Below are 18,731 nucleotides of genomic sequence, written 5' to 3'. Positions count from 1 at the left end.
TTAAAGTTTCTGGTTATTTTCCGTGACCGTGCGTACAAATAATTCTGCTTTGGTTTGCAAACAGCTTGTAGGTTTAGGCAAAATTCAAAGGGCACATCAAAAAAGTGAAATAGTTGAGTACTTTTCAGTAAGTTTCAACTGCTTTCAAAACCAGCATCTCAGATGTTAGTTTATATATTCCAAATTTTTTACATATTTCATTTAGGACTCTGAATGTTCAAAAAGGAAGCACTGTTCGTAAAAACCTTAACATAATGAGTGAAAACTATAATGTCATATTACAGCTTTCTACGTCAATTTTAGTATCATGACAGCTACAATTTCACTGATGCACCAATACGAGCTTTACCCTAGGGATAATTTGTTTTATTTTGCTGGCTTTTCAGGACAATAAAGGTTTATATATCAAACAAAAATACTTTTTTCTTTTTTAAAGAATGGCCAAATTTGAAAAAAATAAACTTCATATACTCCTCTATAAAACTCAGAAAAAGGTTTATGTAAATCCATGCTACAACAGGCATGCTAAATTTGAGATTAAAAAAAAAAACTGGCTGTTTCTCTTTCGGAGGGACTGGAAAGAATGTTTCAAAAGCTCTGTCAAGTAGAAACACAAAACATAAAAATCTGATATTCTCTTTGTAAGAGATTATAGCCTGATGAAGAATTAGATGAATCATTTTTAAATTATTCCTCTCTTAATTGCCTAATCTCACAGAATCTTGCTAGCATGTCACAGACAATATTAGGGGTGCACATCAGACACTGGAAAAGTAACCAAACTTGGAGAATAAAAGCACAGATAGGTAGAAGAGTCACACAGACAACCTCAGGTTTCTCAGAAGATGGAGTTACAACGCAACACATCTTCAGTAATTATTCACAAATAATTTCTGCATTTTTAATTAAACTTTTACCATTAAATCCTATTGTTAGGAATTTCTGTGCTGTGTTTGCTAATAGGGACAACTAAATGTGTAGCTGCCCCTAATCCTTCCACACCTCCTACACATTTTAATAGTTCCTGACATTGTGAGTCCTACTTTTCCAATTCAGGCGCCAGATACACCTCATGTCCCAACCTCCCTTGCGATTAGGGACTCCCCACCTGGCCCTCAGGAGTTGGATTGGCAGCTACTGAGTGGGATCCGGGAAGCACACATGGGCTTCGTGGGCGCAGGGTGGGGGCAGAGCACATGCGCTTTGCCAGGGCAGGTGGGGCAGGGGTGGGCTGGCTCAGGGCAAAGTGGGCGCTGAGCTTGGGGCCAGTTTTCTGGGGATCACTCCTGAACTTCAGCCTAAAACCTGTTCTCCATCTATTCTGAGGGAATCATGAGCTTTGAATCTCTCTTAGTAAGAGCTGTTTCCTGCTGAAACTGAGTCAGAGCAGGATCTGTTCACCGCGACTAACACCTAAGTGAGAGAATTCCCTCTTGCCTCGTCCACAATGATGAGGGGTCAGAAAAACATCTTTCCCCTCACAGTTTCTGTATGCTTTGAATCAAAAACGTTTTCTCCCTCACAGTTTCTGTACATTTTGTTTCCAGCTTTGAATCAATCTTTACACCTTCCAATAAAGGCCCTTTTGGGTCTTGAAGGAGATGAGTTTTACTGCTGTTTATCCACATGGGAACATCTCACTTAAGACCAAATGGGCTTCAACCATGCCAAGGGTTAATTTAGAATCTGCTGGTGGAAGAGGAAAGTGAGGCAGCAGCTTCTCCCTCCTTTGCCTTCACTTTGTCATTCCCCAGTTGCCCCCTCCTGTCTCTGTCCTCATTTCTCCTGGGCTTGTGGGCTGTGCTCTGCTGGGAACACTGAAAGTATCTTCAAACCTAGAGTGGTATTACAGCTGGGACTTCAAGGGAAAACAAACGGAAAAGGAAGTATTATTGTTAAAAATAATTTCAGTCCTTTCCTTTGTGGAGGCCAAACAAGCTTGTTGGTATAGATGCACATACATTGATCACCTCCTGCAGCCACCATTGAAATGACTCATTCACTTCTTTCCTTTTACTCTTAAGTGAGAGTTGGCAGTCGATCAGTCCAGAAGCTTGTGAAATCCTTTCCTCCCACACTCTTCCTCCACGCTCCTTGGAGACCAGCACCTCCAGACAGACCAGAAGGAGCCTCAAGTTGCCACCTTCCCTTCTAGTGCCATCTTCAGTATCAGCGACTTCCATCTGGCAAGGAAGCTTAAGACGAGATGGAAATGCCCGCCTGCCCCAGATGTTGACTGACAGCCACTTTATTCTAGCAGAATCTAAAATCAGCCTAGTCTATATATCGAGAGGAAAGAAAAAAAAAAAGAAGGACAGGAAGAGAATGGACAGAGGGTCTGCTGAATAGCTCTTTGCTGGCTATAAATATCAGCCGTGGGACTGGACAGTATTGTGCTTCCTAAGGGCAGTCTCCATGTGTGGTTGTGTTCCCCTTTGTGGCACCTGATGCACAAAAGGACCAACTCAGGCTGGTCCCATGAGGCAGGAGCACCTTGTCAGGTGGGCACGAGAATCTACCCACAGGAAGACGGCAAAGGCTATCTCTCCATCTGGGAACTACCAGGATGAGGAGGCAGCTCTTGGCCATGCTGGCCCCTGCCCACAGTCGCTGGGGTGGGTGTGTGGAGCTGCAGCTTCCCATCTGTGAATCCTCTAAAAAGGAACAAAATGGCTCCCAACCACAATCTGGGGACCACCTGCTGTTAAGGCGGGACAGCTAAAAATAGAAAACCTGAGTCAAGATTATATTCTGTCGAAGACAGAATGACAACAGCAATGATAACAAGCTTCCCTGCAAGGGTGCCCGGCACACAGCAGGCACTCACTGAAATGTCTGTGGAGTGATGAGACAGAGGATGAGAACAATGAACACAAAGATCACACTGCGAGATGAATGCAAAGAAAGAAAAATACTGTAAAGCACCACCGTCTGTCCCAGTGACCGTGAAATGAGAGGTGGGCTTCAGCCCACACCATGCAAACGGCAAGCCACCCACACATGCTCGAGGGACACCAGCGTCCCTCCTGGCCACTGCAACAGGACGCAGCTGAGAGCCAGTCGGCGTGATCCACAGTAAGAATATGCAAACTTAGTCAAGGAAGGAGTCAAAACTGTCAAAAAGGTTCAGCTGCTCGCCACCTAAGAACATCTATTTATCTTGGTTTAGTTATTAACAAAGCATGAAAAGTCTCTCCCAAGCCACAGACTACAGAATTTGAGTTACCTTAAAACAGCTTCAGATACCTGCACATGTGTACAATTCATGACAGTTAATTACTAATTCAGAAAGCAGCATGAGTCCGCCAGTGCCACAAGAAAGCTGGGCCCACTTAAAAGTATCCTAGTACTAATGAATAAGTTCTGCAAATATTTTAATGTGATGTGGAATAGATGGTTTCACCAAATAGATCCTCAAGACAGGACCACTCTCCGGTTTTGAAGTTTATAGAAACAGAAATAAAGAATAGGATATGTTTAGATAAATTATGGAAAGTATAACAAACTTGGAGGTTAAAAAAAAGCAATAAAAATTCTAGAACAATCTGAAAAATTTGTAAGTAATAAAAATAGCAGCAATGTTTCCATTAGTACAGTTTTTGCTGTAAGGTATTCACTCCCTCTTACTACCTCTAATATTTGAAAAAGTAAAGAAAAAATGGGTTGTCTTCCTGTTGCAATAAAATTCTCACTAAATAAATAAGAATTCAGCACTTTCCATGACGTTCCAAAACAGTGGACTGGTGGAAAGCCAATTAACATTACAGTTTTATGAGGCTATTAAACGTCAAGTTATGGTGCTTCAATCTCGAGTACACTGAAATACAAAAACAAGCTCAGTTAAGAAAAACGGGCTCTGTGTTTGCTTCAAGACCGTCATGATTTCTATGAAGACAAAGAGCGAGCAGCGATGATGGCATTTTAAGTGGCGTAACATGATGAAGTGAGTACCAGAGAGAGGAAAAGGGGGAAGAAGTAAGGAACAGTCTCTACCTGTGTTGAGGGGACCAGGTGTAGACTGTATATTACTAACGCCAAGCAGCATGTATAAAACAATTAGTATAAAACAACTGGTGTAAAACCACGTGATGTAAAAATTTGGAAGATGCAGGAAAGAGGCAGGAGAGATGGGGGATCTGCTAAGGAAAGCTTTCTAGTGAAGGTTTTGTGTTTAGGTTTTGAAAGAAACAACAGACGTTACTTGGAGGAGAAGAAAGTTCAGAAAGTATTCCAGCGGCTCTTCAGAGCTTAGAGCTGCCTAAGTCCATCTTCTCAAAAGTTCTAAATACTTTTCAGTTTTCTGTTTCAACAAGTATAGTAACCACCAAAAGTAAGGTTTTTACCTTTCTTTGGGCCTGAAACTAAAGATTACACTTAAAACGATACGGAGGTAGGTCCCTGAAAAGCAGGGCCAAAGTTCTGATTTCACGACTGGTAAAGAAAGAGATCAAACTCTCGCTTGTTTCAAGTATGATTTCTAACATTCACTGTTCTTTTCTTTCTGAGGCGTTGTAAGAAGGAGAGAGTCTTCTCAAGAGCCCAGCTGACATTCTACTTTCCACAAGGAAGATAAGCCCTTCAGAAGCCATGTCTCTGTCCTCTCAAAGCCAACAGAAACCAGTTACAGGACAGAACTGGATCCCTGCAGGAGCCTATTCAAAACACAAGGAGGAGGAGAGCAAGTTCCTAAGGGCCAGGATCAGGAAACCATGCAATGGAAACGTCATTTTGGCTGCTAATAAACATGTCACCACTAGAAGCCCCGGTTTCTCATCTCAGCCTGTGTGGCAGCAGTGACAGTATGGTGAGCCCAGGGGGTCCTCCTCCAGCAATGGTGCCTGCTATTTGGTACGGGTGAGCCCAGGGGGGTCCTCCTCTAGCAATGGTGTCTGTTATTTGACCGTGAGTCCCATGAGGGAGGTGCCGGGTGCCCTGCTGCACCGGCCTGTGCGGCCCCTGTACACACACTCTGTATTCACACTGACCCTCTACCACAATTAACAACTGAGCGAAACCAGCCAGTGACCTCTCAAGAGCGACTTTCACCACATTCCCAGAAGCCTGACCCTGAAAAAAAAAAAAGAATTAAAAGCCAAATTTAAATTTGAACCACTCCTCCCCTGATCAGAAGCAAGGTCACAGCTTATAACACTATGATGAGAAACACACACAGCAGAAGACTCTCTCATTGGAGACAGCCTCTCTCTACACTATTTTGTGGTAAAATACACGTAAGGTTTATCACCGTAGGCTGGGCGTGGCGGCTCATGCCTGTAATCCCAGCACTTTGGGAGGCCAAGGCAGGTGAGCCACGAGGTCAGGAGTTCGAGACCAGCCTGGCCAACATGGTAAAACCCCGTCTCTAGTAAAAAATACAAAAATTAGCCAGGCGTGGTGGCATGCACTTGTAATCCCAGCTACTCAGGAGGCTGACGCAGGAGAATAGCTTGAACCCAGGAGGTGGAGGTTGCAGTGAGCCGAGATCACACCACTGCACTCTAGCCTGGGACATAGCGAGACTCTGTCTCAAAAAAAAAAAAAAAAAAGATTCGCCATCATAACCATTCAAGGCGTACAGTTCAGTGGCCTTAAGTACATTCACACTGTTGTGCAGCCATCACCGCCACCCATCTCCAGGACTTTTTCATTTTCCTAAAGTAAACTCTGCACCTATTAAGTAATAAACTCCTCATTGCTTGCAGCCCCTGACAGCCACCTCTCACCTTTCTGTCTCTATGAATCTGACTACTGCACTTTCATACAAACCTGACAGCAAGCAAACTGTGAACGCTGTCTGGCCACACTCTTGAAGATCGTAGACCCAGGAGATGGCAATCACGGACTTGAAATTGCTTTTCGATGCACACTGCAGGTTTGATGAGCTGTCTCCTCTTTGCGAAGTGCCTTTATTCCACAGCAAGCATATGAGAATGCTCATTTACGTGTGTGGCAGCCCAGCTCGGTGCCTGGCACATGCATTTTGATTATTTCTCCTCCAGATATGACTTTCACATAGCCCATAACATGTGTAGAAATTATGTAAGGTTAAAGGGAAAAAGCAGAATTCAAAATCCCATCCCAAGGAAGATTACTCCTGGAAAAACTTCTGTATGCCTATGGACTAAGTACTGGAAGTCAATACAAAAAAATAGTCAAGGTCCAGCAGACAAGACCTCTCCTCTCTTTTTTGTTTGCATCACAGCAAAAGTCCCAAATAAATTACTGTAGAAAGCTGCCATGGCAGATAAATAAAATTACTGTAGAAAGCTGCCATGGCAGATAAACATGCTCCTTTAGTTAGGCTGCATTATTCATGTTTTAAGTCCAGGTTCTAAACGGAAGATGTATTTTCTTAAAGCGCCCATTTGCCACTGATTCTTCCTGCATCAGCTAAATTTAGGAAACCGTACTACAAATAATAACTTCCAAGAACTCTGTGGTACTGATGGGGTGGGGAGGGAGCAGGAGGTCAGAGTGGAGAGACAAGATTTAGCCTCTGGTTTGATACTGTGAGACAACATGCAAATGAGAAACCTCCAACACCTGTGACTTCTTTCAGGTTAGTCAAAAACCGACATACATTTGACTTGTCAGATCAACAGATGAGAACTCAAAAGCTTATTTTTGTTCAAGATATTTCAGTGCAAGGCTAAAGTGGGCATGTTCAGAATGTTGGATTTCCTCCAGCCAGTACGGGCTGGGTTATGGGAAGGCAGCGAGGGAGATTCACTCTAGCTCCATCTCACCACTGAAAGCCCTATCAGGTGCTTTCGGTTCAGCTGGAGGACTTGCTGATGTACACGATTGTGACTCATGAAAACTTGGCCAGTTTCAGCAGTCACTTGAGACCAAGGCATTCCGTGGTATTACTTAATGAAGGCGAATCCTGAACAACCCATCTCAAAAAATTGCCATGAGTGAAAGCTGCTGCTTAGAAATCAGCAGTAGATATTCTGGGAGTATTCTCTGTATGTATCATTAGGGAAAAATTTATCTTTTACAAACATTATCTGATCACACATCTCAGCTGCTGAAAAATATTCAGTGGCTCCTGTCTGTCTGCAAAGTAGAGAAGACCGATTTTCACAGTGCTTCAACATCTGTCCACAACCCCCTTCCTGACCTCACATTCATGATATCTCCCTCCTACCATCCCTCGCTCCTCAAACTCCAGCAACCCTGGGCCGCTGTTAAGTCTCCCCACATGTTCTGTGCTTTCCCGCCCCGGCCATCCTGCCAAGTCCCTGTGGTTTTCTCTCTCTGGAATAGGCTTTCTGTGTGGCTCTTCTCGGTAACACCTCCCTGACATACCCACCAGGCTCTCTGTGGAGCCTTCCCTCACCTCCTCGGCCTCCCCCTTAGCAGACTTCAGCCCCACACTGGGCCCCCACACCACCAGCAGCACACAGGCACATGGCCCTGGCACAGAGGACTGGCACTGTGTGTGAAGGGCCAGTCTCTCTCCTAGACCCCAGATTCCTCGAACGCCCACGGCTGTGGTCATCATCTATCAGTCTCCTGGCACCTCTCTCCTGTAAACGGTTCCAAATGAAGAAAGGAACGCATGAGGAGGGACATGCCGTTTCAGAATTTTAAACATGTGGCCACCAACCCAATGCGCCCTGACAGCACTGCTCCCAGGCTGGCCACAGCACCTGCAGGCAGCCCTGAAGTCACCGTCCAGTGCGGGCCAGCCAGTGCCTCCACCTTCACTCTCCTCCAGCTGTAAATGAGGCTCTGCTGGACGTGGTAAGTGCACGCTCCCACACGGAAAACCATGACAGGCAAAGACAATGCAAAAATGCTGGGCATTTCTGGGGCTGCATTAAACTGGGGGCTACCCAGCCCCAAGCTTCAGACCTGGCTGGGCTCCCGGAAGCTCTTAGTTTCCTCTCAGTAATGCTCCTGCTGCCCAACAGCAAAGCCCAGGGTGGGTGAACTAGGGCCCATGTTCACGGGGCACAGCTATGCCCACTGATTCACGTACTGTCTGTGGCCCCTCACCTCATGCCGGAGGCTACAGTAGCTGCAGCAGAAGTCCCCAAAGCCCCAAATACTCCCTGGGCCTTGACAGCCAAAGCGTGCCAAGCCCCGGTCTAGACAGTCCCATTGTACAAAGTCATTCTGATGGTGACAGCTTGTTTTGCATGTCCCATTTGTCTTCTCCATTTAAATGACATCTGATACAGCACACCACCTTCTTAGAATTGCAGCATTCTTAATCTACAGCTGTGCTCAATTCTCCTTTGCTCTGATGCAGAGAGGGACAGAAGGATTTCCCTTGAACACAGGACTTTAAACAAGGAAAGTCAATGTGACATGTGAAAAATACTAAGTGCAGTGCCAGAACACAGTAGATGCTCAATAAATGGTAGTTGACAGGATTTGCCAGTGACTCTCCCTCAAGGGCAATCCCATCTGCATAATTACCAGCAGATACAGCACTGCACACACCAGGATGCAGAAGCCCAGGGCAGATGACTCTCCAGGCACCAGAAGATACAGCACTGCACACACCACGATGCAGAAGCCCAGGACAGATGACTCCAGGCACCAGCAGATACAGCATTGCACACACCAGGATGCGGAAGCCCAAGGCAGATGACTCTCCAGGCACCAGCAGGGAGAGGGCCACACTGCTCTTCAAGCTGTGTGCTGTGCTGTACCTACCTCCCTGAGCCAACCTCCTCCTCCCGGCAGGATTCGGCAGCCTGCCTTAAATACAGCTCCCTCCTTAGGGAGGCACACAGTGCTGCTGGGAACATTGTGCCTGTTTTGCAGTTGGCTAAGCCAGTGAGCTCTCGGAGCCCCTTGCTGGTGATGGAATGGGTCCATCAGCTGCAGATGGGTTACAGGCTTTGTAGACTGCCGCTTGTCTTCAGGCTTGGACACAATCTGCAGCATCTAGGAAGCCCTTTCTAAACAGCACGGACGATCCCTCCAGCTGAATACCACATCCTCCCTCTGGGATCATACTCTAGAAGCTGTTTTGAGAAAGAGGCAAACACTGACCCAGAGCAGGGTGCAGCCCTCCAGGGCTGGCCAGTTCTGCATGGGCAGGGCTGAGGCTCAAGACATGCAAAGGCTGGACGTGGTGAGGGCCACGGGAGCTCAGGGCAGAAAGAACGTCCATGGGTTGGGAGAGTGGAGAGAAGTGAGAACAGTGGCTCTTCTGTTTCTCCTCAACACCAGGAGGGACACCCCTCTGTTACGCAGCAAGTTAATATTAGAGACGTGCTGCATTCCTGTGCTCTGCAGCACCCACTGCCTGATGTTCGCAGCAGCAGGTGTGGGTGGGAGAGCGTGTTTGCGGCACTCACTGCCTGATGTTCGCGGCAGCAGGTGTGGGTGGGAGAGCATGTTTGTGGCACTCACTGCCTGATGTTTGCGGCACTCACTGCCTGATGGGTGGGAGAGCGTGTTCCTTGCTCTGATTAAGGATGAGCGGGTCACTGCTCCCAGGCCTCCCCAGGAGGGGCGGCATTCCTCCAAACCCTCCACCCTCTCCATGCCTGCCACTGCTAGCAGTCTGATGGGAAATTTTTATTTGACAGCTACATGCTCTTGCACCACGGCACAGACCTAGGAGGCCCTAGGTCACCTCGGTCAGAGTCCACATGTGGAAGCACAGGGGAAGAGAGTGCCCCGGCCACCAAGGAGGCCAGAGGACACTCACTGGGGTAGCCATGCGGCTGCAAGCCCACTGCTGAAGTAGGAGCAGCTGCAGAGGTTTCCATCAGAAAAGGCAGGAAACCTCAGCTTAAAGGAACAGTTTTTAAAAACCAGGAAGCCAAAAACCAAAAACACTTGGAAATGTTATCCTCCTTTGCTAGCTATGAGATCTTTTCTTCTTCAGGGCATAGGGTGGAGCCATTCCACAGTGCAATTTAATTGCATTCTAGATCTACTCTCATTGACAATCATTTAAAGGAGACTTCGAACTGCTTTCCACTTGGGTGCTGTGGAGCTGATCTCCTGGAACAAGGTATTTCATAAAATAGATATATTTGATCTGTACCTATTCTACCTCGGCTAGGCTCTGCCTCCTCCCAGGTCAGTACAGCTGAAATGATCCTTGAACTCCTCTGCTTAGGAATAATTTCCAAGAGTAGAAGTCTCAAGCCAAGGTCTGAGCTCTGCTCTGTTCACCCCAGAGTTACAAACTGACAGGGAAATCTGTGCCTATGCAGCCATCCTAAGATGGCAAAGGGACGCCCTAAGAGCCACTTCCCCGCGTCCTCTCCTTGCACTGATAGTGGCTGCACCTCTCACGGAAGGAGCCAAGGGCCTTGTGGATTAACCCCCACTAGCCGGGGAAAAACCTGAGAACGAAAAGTTGGACCTCAAGAGAAAGAAGCTCTCACTCAGAGTTCAGATGCACCTACTTCCTTCCCATGCCCAGAACTTTCACCATGCATTTCATTTGCTTTCCCATGGGAAAAGAAGGCCAGAGCTAGCTGGTGATGCCCCTGCTCAGTGATGAATGCTGAAACTTGACGCTGGCAGGAGCTGCGGTGATAACTGAAAGGAGGGAAATAACTTCTCAATTCAAACCTAGGGTTTGATACTGTCCACCTCAACACACATGTACACATGTCTTTAAAACATCCCAGGGAGTCTGGCCACACAGAGGGGAACACATTTTTAAAAGCATGGACAGAGCTTGTTCACAGCCTGTAATAAGGTGATGAAACTAGCTAGGTGCTATTGCTTCACTCTCAGAGTTTTAAAATAAGATTGGAGCACTTCCCTTGCAGGTGTGGGCAAACACAAGGTCCACCTGCACTGCCTAGCAGGCAATGATTATTCAGAGCACCTGAAAACAGCAGATTTGCTTAAACCAGTCTTTGGTAAACTAGGGCACCTTTTCTTATGGCTAAAAACAACAATGGTGCCCAGAGAGCCCTTTAACCCGGCTTTGGGTCTTAACCAACCTACCCCCTTTAACTTCCCATTCAAACTTCCGATTGCAAACTCGAAGGCCCCCCCGCCCCCTGCCACCAAGCAGCCATAACCCACGGAATCTCCCTGGAGTAGATGTCCTCTTCCATCACCACCACCACCATGATGCTTAAGCTTTCTGCTAGTCAGCCAGCCACACACGGGGCTGTCCCGACCCAGAACAAGAAACACTCTTTCCCTCCGCGGATGCTCTCCACAGATATTCTCCTTGGTTGTTTCTACCAAGCTAAGCCTGTCTTCTCTTTCAAACTCCTTACAGAATTGCATCTCCTCTGAAAGCATTTCAGACTTGCTATTCATTTCACCTAGTCTCCCCTTTCCAGTGTCCACAGCACCTAAAACAGCCAAACACGAGGGTCTTCTCGGGTTGGAGTCTGTGAATGAGAAGTTGCAGAATCTCAGCTTGGGGGAAGCAAAACACAAGCTCTACATTGGGGCCAGAGTGCCCTGAGGCGCCCCTGCAGGGAACCCCAAGGACTGTACTCAGAAGAGCTGAGACTAACTAGAACCCACACAAGGGGTTACAGAAGTAACAAAGATGTGTGTCTCCCAAGATCATGTGTTCACAGGCTGTGAATTCCATCGCATAACACCACATAAAATCAAGATGCTGGAGGATGGCCCCACCATCATTCCCTAGTCATGCTGTCCTAGCATTTTCTCGCATGATTTTATTCAAGAGCAATGGCTTAGCTTCCTATGTAGATACACTGTGATACTGTGATGCTCAAATCTTCATGTCCAGCCTAGACGTCTCTCCTGAGCCCTGGACCTGTATTTCTATCCACTGACGAATATCACATGAACATTCCACCCATGACTGAGCTTGGTCCCTTTCTTCCACCCAGCTCTGTTTCCTGGAGCACTCACATCCCTGGATGGTAGAGCCATGGGCACTCATAGCCTAATCAGCTGTACCCTCAGGCATCCCTGACTCCCCAGCCTGAGAAATGACTTTCTTTCAGTATTTTGAAGACGTCTGATGAGTTTATGGCTGTTGTAACTTCTTAATGGATTGTTCCTTTTTTTTTTAATGTCGTTTCCCTCTTTACCCTAATTATTATTATTTTTTCCTTTGCTTTCAATTCCATTTTATCTCATAAAAACTATCGCTATGCCATCTTCCTTTTGCTTGATTCTTGCTAGAGAATCTTTCCCTTTCTTTCATTTTCAACCTTGTTATGTCACTTTATGGAAGATTTTCAGATCAAATCTGACTCTTTCACTTCTAAAAAATATCCAGTCCCCAGCATCCCAGTTCAGACCCTCATCACTTCTAATGAGGATTACTTCAAGAGCTTTCGAGGGTCTCTGGGGTACCCACCTCCCTCACTCCACTCTAAACTTGAGGCAACATCCTGCAAAAGAAATCGGAATGTGTCACTGGCTTTGTTGATCAATCTTTGCCGGGTCTCTGCTTGCTGCAAGATGAAGTTCAGACTCCACAGCTTAACAAACAATGTCTTTGCTAATCTGCTCTGAGCCTGCTTTTCCAGTCTGGCCACACTGGTGAGCTCTCAAGAGTGCCAGGACACACCTTCCCTCGCACGCCCCATCCCTTAGTGCACCCGTACCTCTGCACGCACTGCTTTCTCTACCCAGAATCCCACCTCCAACTCAACTGTCATCTCCATCACTGCCTGGCAAACCTCTATGATCATTTAGGACCACACCAAATTTTCACCTTTGGTGAAGCCTTGCTGTCTGCCCTGCAGTGTTAGCCGCCTCCCCTGGGTGCCCAGGGCCCTTGCCTCTGGTATGCATTTTTAAGGATTTACACACCTGTCTCTCCTTAATGCTGGGACACATCTCCCTTCTCTTTGTATTTTATCCCCAATCCCCGCTACAAGGTAGGTGCTCAATAAATGTCTGCTGAGTCTGGAGGGATAACAACTTCCAACGTAGCCAAAAGGAGAACTGAAGACAGCACCACCCTCACCTGTACTGACCACTGTCTCCACTCTATCATCAGGTGGGGCTCATCTCCCCCTCCCTGACCTGCCCGGAAGCACTAAACCTACAGAAGACACACCCCTCACCCTCCCTCCCCACTGAGTCAAACCGCACTAGTCCTATGAGGCTGCCTCAACACCCCTCTCTTTACAAAGTCTTCCCCAAATCTCCCAGCCCATGGCCATGCAGCCCTTGCGTGGACTGGCAGAGCCCATGCCATCTATGATAGGCACTTTGGCACCCAAAGGCAACCAGGCTGCAGTGGCGTCTATGCACACTATACTCAGTCAGAACATGGAGGAGTCCACATGCTACAGACTTCTCCCAAGACCTTGGTTTGGAGATCCTGGCAGATCTTGCCCCTCACACATTCCCCACTGTGGACAGGGTGAGATGCAAACCAGGAAACCCACTCCAAGAACGCAGAGTCCTCCACACACCTGTGCCAGGTGATTGCTCAAGTACAGCAGTCAGGAGGAAACGCTCAGACACCGGGACTCAACACGAAGGCAACAGCTAGGAAGAGTGTCCTGCAAAAGTCTTCAGTTGTAAGGAGAGGCTGGTCAGTGAGCATGAGCCCTAGAGAGAAGGTCCCCAGCTGAAGGACAGGGTACCTCTAGGAAGCCAGGCCAAAAGAGTTCTTTGATTTAGAAATTTAAAAACCGTGTCCTCCCTAGATTCAGTTAAGTACTGGAAGATCTCCAGCCCTCTGAGTCCAGCCATGCAGGAGTTCTAGGGCTCCAATTGCAAGTGAGTCTGTGGTAGCAGGACCAGCCGGTGGAGGGGCTGCTCTCACACACCCGACTGCCACACAAGAAACCTAGACACAGCCTGCTTCAAGAAAGAGCGATTACTAGACAGTTTTCGATCCCTGCTATAATCATTTCTATTTGAGTCATATCTATTTAAATCTGGGGTTGGCTTCAAACAAATTTGCCTCAACACATGAAAGCTGCTGTAAGCTTTTGGTACAGCAAGTACCACTGATTCTGGGTGGCTTCAAAGAGGTTTTCCTAGAGAGGTGAAAACAACTGAGGTGTGCTGGAAACAACTGTCAATCTGAAAACCATTCCAGGTCAAACAGCAACTGGTTTTCAAAAGACTTGGACCTTTCTAGCAACTTGACACCCACAGTGTTTTTCGGTAAGATAGCTGAATTCACCCACGCTGGAAACAATGGCCAAAGCAAATGGGAAATCTTGCCCAGTGCTTCAAGCTGTATCCCCCGGGGATCTGTGAGTCCTAAAAAAGGGCACAGATTCATTTTGTGTCCAATCATTCAGGTAGAAATAAAGCACACAGGAAATAAAGTCTAGACCAGTAAATACATGTCTTGGGCCATCTTCTCCCTTTGAAGAGTGAAGATTAAGATGACTGAAATGAAGTGGATGACATACTTTGCTTTGTACCAATCGGCCGTGGACAACAGGATGTAGCATGCCTGACATCACGCATCACACACGCATCTATGAACACATCGCAGCCAAACACAGATCACCTTCCAGCCAGGCCTGAACGTTCAAATGAAATCTACCCGTCACTACCAGACACCCAGAGCATGGCCCACAGACCCCCTTCCCTTCTTTCTCCCCCTCTCTTCACTCGAATAGATACTTGGACATGATCTTATTGTGACAAATAAATTCAAGAATTTTTTTTTTTTTTAAATAGAGGAAAAAGTGGGAATCACCCTTCCCTCCCTCCCCTCCCATTCTAGTTCTCTAGGAAATCACCAGTTTGAGGAGTCTGGCCTGGTCCTTTCAAACCCTTATCTGTGCATTATCATGCATATAAATGTAATACAGAAATACACCACTGACTTTAAACTTCACATAAATGTGATTATATGATGGGTATCATCCTATAACTTGCTTCCTTTTTTTAACAGTGGACTTAACCCTGTGAACACACAGACGTCTTCCTTTTCTTGCTGAATTGCTGCCGAGTATTCCTTAATATGGATGAACCAGCACTGACCACTCCCCTTCTGCTGAATATGTGGGTTGGCTCCAATTTGTTGCCATTACAAACAGGGCTGCCATGAATGGCTGCACACTTGAACATCTGTATACATCTGTGTGTATGAGATGTGTGGCTTTGGGGCTTTATCCTCCTTGTGCCTGGAGAAGGGCAACCTATAGCTTCTGTGACTTGCAGGTTCTGGACAGGAAAGGCCCTGGGGTCGTGAGAGCTGAGGCCTGCTGTGGTCACCCGGGGAAAGGCCCTGGGGTCCTGAGAGCTGAGGCCTGCTGTGGTAACCTGGGGAAAAGGTAGGGCTGGAGGTGACGGCCGGCATGTCAGCCTCAGTGGCTGCTGGAGGAGGGCCACAGGCAATGAGCCTCTCCCTTTACAACCAGAACACAAGTCCCTGTGCCCTGAATGTCCTCTCAGCTTTTCCTAATGAGGATAAGCTCCATGAAGTCTGTGACAGTGTTTCTACAAGCTGTGTCCTAACCCTGGCACGGGGCTTGACCATGGCAAATCCTCCTTTAATTGACTGTCACTGTCTGTGTCTTGGATGCACAGTCCTCTTTGTAGAGCCAAGCTTTTAATGCCAAGCAAAGGTAGCTCTCCAGAGATCAATCAGAAAGTCACAGGAGCTGCACAGGGGGTTACTGGTTGTAATAACTTAGGAAAAGATCATTCTGAACCAGAGGCCACAGCAGCTCTGTAGAACAGGACATCCACAGGCACCGCTGCTTACTAAAGAAGTGAGGAATTACACAGACTGCCCATATAAGCGAGGCTGCATTGCACTAACCGATCCTCTGGCTTCACAAATTGCTCATGATAAAGAAATCACTCTTGACCCCACTCTACTTTCACATCCTAATGAGCCACAAGTGGCCAAAGACGTGATGAGACGTGATTTCTCACTTTGGAACAGGGCTAAATGCGTGATAAGACATGATTTCTCACTTTGGAACGGGGCTAAATGGTGCAAATCTCGCCTTTCATCAGCAGATGTCTGCAGAGGGGCCCCTGCGTGCTGGATCCAAGCCGAGTGCTGCAAGGACAAGAGAAACCCCAGCACGGCAGCTGCCTGTGTGGGCTCGCAGGCCAGCTCAGGAACCCGATGTGGGCCATGAACACTTACGTCATCAAGCACAGGTTAAATGGATGCTTAATATCCTACAGAAGCAGTGACAGTGCACACGTGACTCATGGCCCAACTGAGAGTACAAACTGAAGATATTACAGAAAAGGGGCCGAAGTCCTGAGCTCGGAGGACCCTGACGGTGTCCCTCTCAGAGGAAGGAGAGCTGGGGCTGAGCTCGGAGGGAGGAAGAATTCATGTGAGCCAGAGAGGGTGGGAAGAGAGGAAAGAGAATACACACATGCCTTCTTCAACTTTTAAACACCCTTTATCATCTTGCTTCTGGCTTGCTTTACATTTGGGAAGCCAACAAAACTTTTGTTCAAGAGAAATGGGGTGGATCAGCAAGAGGAACATGTGGCAGGAAACCAGGGTCCCTCCAGGAGCCCTCGGCCTCAGGGCCACGTGGCCGCTGGGCACTGACCCAGGGAAAAAGGATGGGGCCGTCCAAGCAGACCGGGCATCTCACCTTGGTGAGTTTCCTCATCAATAAGCAGGTAAATAAAGACAGAAGTACAGGCACACAGATAACAGCCAGAGGAAGAAGCCAACTACAAACAAAACTAACACAAGTAAAGTCTTGGCACCAACACTTCAAAAAATGTCTTCAACGTTAAAAGAAATATAAACAGAATCACCAAGAATAAATGTCTGGATATGAAAACATCCCATTCTTTTAAAAACACCATAAATGGTTCACACTGAAAACAGAAAATATCCAAGCTGAACTCTAGCTCATAAAATCTACCTGGTATACATACAATACTCTGGTCTTCATAAATGAGTATAAATAATTTTTTCTCTACTTGATCCTACACTGTCATCTTATAATATGTGTCATTTTTAAAAAGGTAAGGTTCTTCACGTTAGAAGCTTAGTGAAGGCATGAGAATATTTCTTAAAACTTTTTTTTGTTGTTGTTAATAGTGAGAAATAGTTTTGTTTCCTGCAGGTGCTCTGGTTAAATACACAAAATGAAAAATGAAACACTGAAATTTTTACATTAGAAAGAGTTCTGTTTCTTTTTTTCAGGGGAAGGGAGAAACCTTTCATTGCTCAATATTATTTTCTCAGCAACTACAAACAATATCGGGTTTCTGATTTGAAAAATCACTGTCTTTGCAATAGGAGTTTTCACCAACCCTCAAACGTGGAGCCATCAGTAGACGCTGAAGACACTGCTCCCACCCATCCCCACAAATAAGGAAACACTTTTGAGCAAACATGAGCAACTCCCTGACAAAGTCCTAAGGATGGAAACAGGCGAAGGAGGATTTTGTTTTTTCCTCTTAAACAGGTCTGGGCTTACTTTCTATTGAAATTAATGTATGTGGCAATGATTTTCTGCCATGTTACTAGTATCATGTGCTCCAAAGTTTTGATACCAAAAGTGTAGTCCTGAAGGGCTATGGCTGGCAGGAAGACCCTTGCCTCTGTAGTGAGAAGGCCTTGGTTCCAGCCCTGGCCCTGCCACTTGCTGACAGATGATGTGAGAACCAGCCGGGTTAAGCCACAGAGGCACCAAATAACACCATCCACCTTGCTGGACTCAGAGTTCTCAGAGGAAGTCATGTCCTGGCATTCTCTACCAGCTGGAATGCCAGGGATCACATTTTCTGAATTCTTAGGCATCGCCAAAGGCCCAGTCAAATGTCTCCAGATTCAATGGCAGAAGAAGGATCTCATTCTTTGGGCTTCCACAGGCTCTGTTCCTATGGGATTTGCCACCTGCTCCAAGCCACAGCTCTTCTCTCACTGTCATTAATATTTATAAAGCAGCTACAACGCATATCTTGTGCATACACTAAAGGCTCTGCCAGGGAAGATCTTGGGATGAACTCATTTCTGTTACCCACGGTACCTGTCCCAAGACCTGCAACATAGTGGGAGCTCAAGAAATGAATAAATCAGTAACCCTTTGTCTTCAAAGGGAAGAACTATCTGGAAAGGGATGGGATGTGTGAAGAGGGTATTTGCAGCAAATAACAGGAAAAATCTTGCTAATTAAAAGGAAAGAAGAGCAAAGCTCTGTGCTGGTGACGGCATGGCGGGGAAAGGCACTTTCATACATTGCTAGTACAAGCACAAATAGCACAACCTTTTTCAAAGGTGATCTGGTAAGATCTACTGATACCACTAAGGATATCAGAAACATCAGTCGTGCTAGGAGAGAACAGAGGCAGTGGGGCATGCTGGGAAAATCCCCAGTCTGGGAGAGGAGTCCCGGCTTCCCATCAAGCTACCCAGACAGCCATAGGAATCCCAGACAAGTCCTTTCATGTCTCCCAACGTCCAGGTTTTTGTCCACCGAATGATAGAGTCAGGCTTGCTGATCTCTAGACCCTGTTTAGCTGGGATTTCTGTCTCCGACAGAGAGCGGTGGGGCATAGAAATGGGTCAGAGCTCCTCAGAATCTCAGATGTGAATTTAGGGCTGACTAGAGAGCCTGAAGGTCCCCAGGTTTCTATTACGTTTCTAAGATCATCATTCTGGAACGTCTACTCCTTAGCTACTCTTCTGAAGAGGTAGTAATTGGAGACATAGGCCTTTTTCCCTTGGCTGACCACCTCACCCATCATGGTCCAGTGGATAAACACATCTTCTCTCATCCACCCAAGACGCATCAGAGACCACCCAGCCACTCCCTGACCAGAGGCAAGGCACAGCCACTCTGAAGGCCTGGTAACAGTACCTTTTATTTTCTTTTTCCTGCCAGGCT

At 46.8% G+C, this 18,731-nt stretch overlaps 1 protein-coding gene across 11 annotated transcripts in view; it reads right to left on the bottom strand.

Moving 5' to 3' along the window:
- DUSP22 (dual specificity phosphatase 22) overlaps positions 1-18,731 on the bottom strand; it is a 74,258-nt gene that overhangs the window by 35,040 nt on the left and 20,487 nt on the right. The window lies entirely within an intron of this gene.

The sequence above is a fragment of the Pongo pygmaeus genome, chromosome 5 (assembly GCF_028885625.2).
Source record: "Pongo pygmaeus isolate AG05252 chromosome 5, NHGRI_mPonPyg2-v2.0_pri, whole genome shotgun sequence".
Taxonomy (NCBI): Eukaryota; Metazoa; Chordata; class Mammalia; order Primates; family Hominidae; genus Pongo; species Pongo pygmaeus.
The sequence above is the reverse complement of the archived record's forward strand: the minus strand, read 5'-3'. Positions and strand labels throughout refer to the sequence as shown.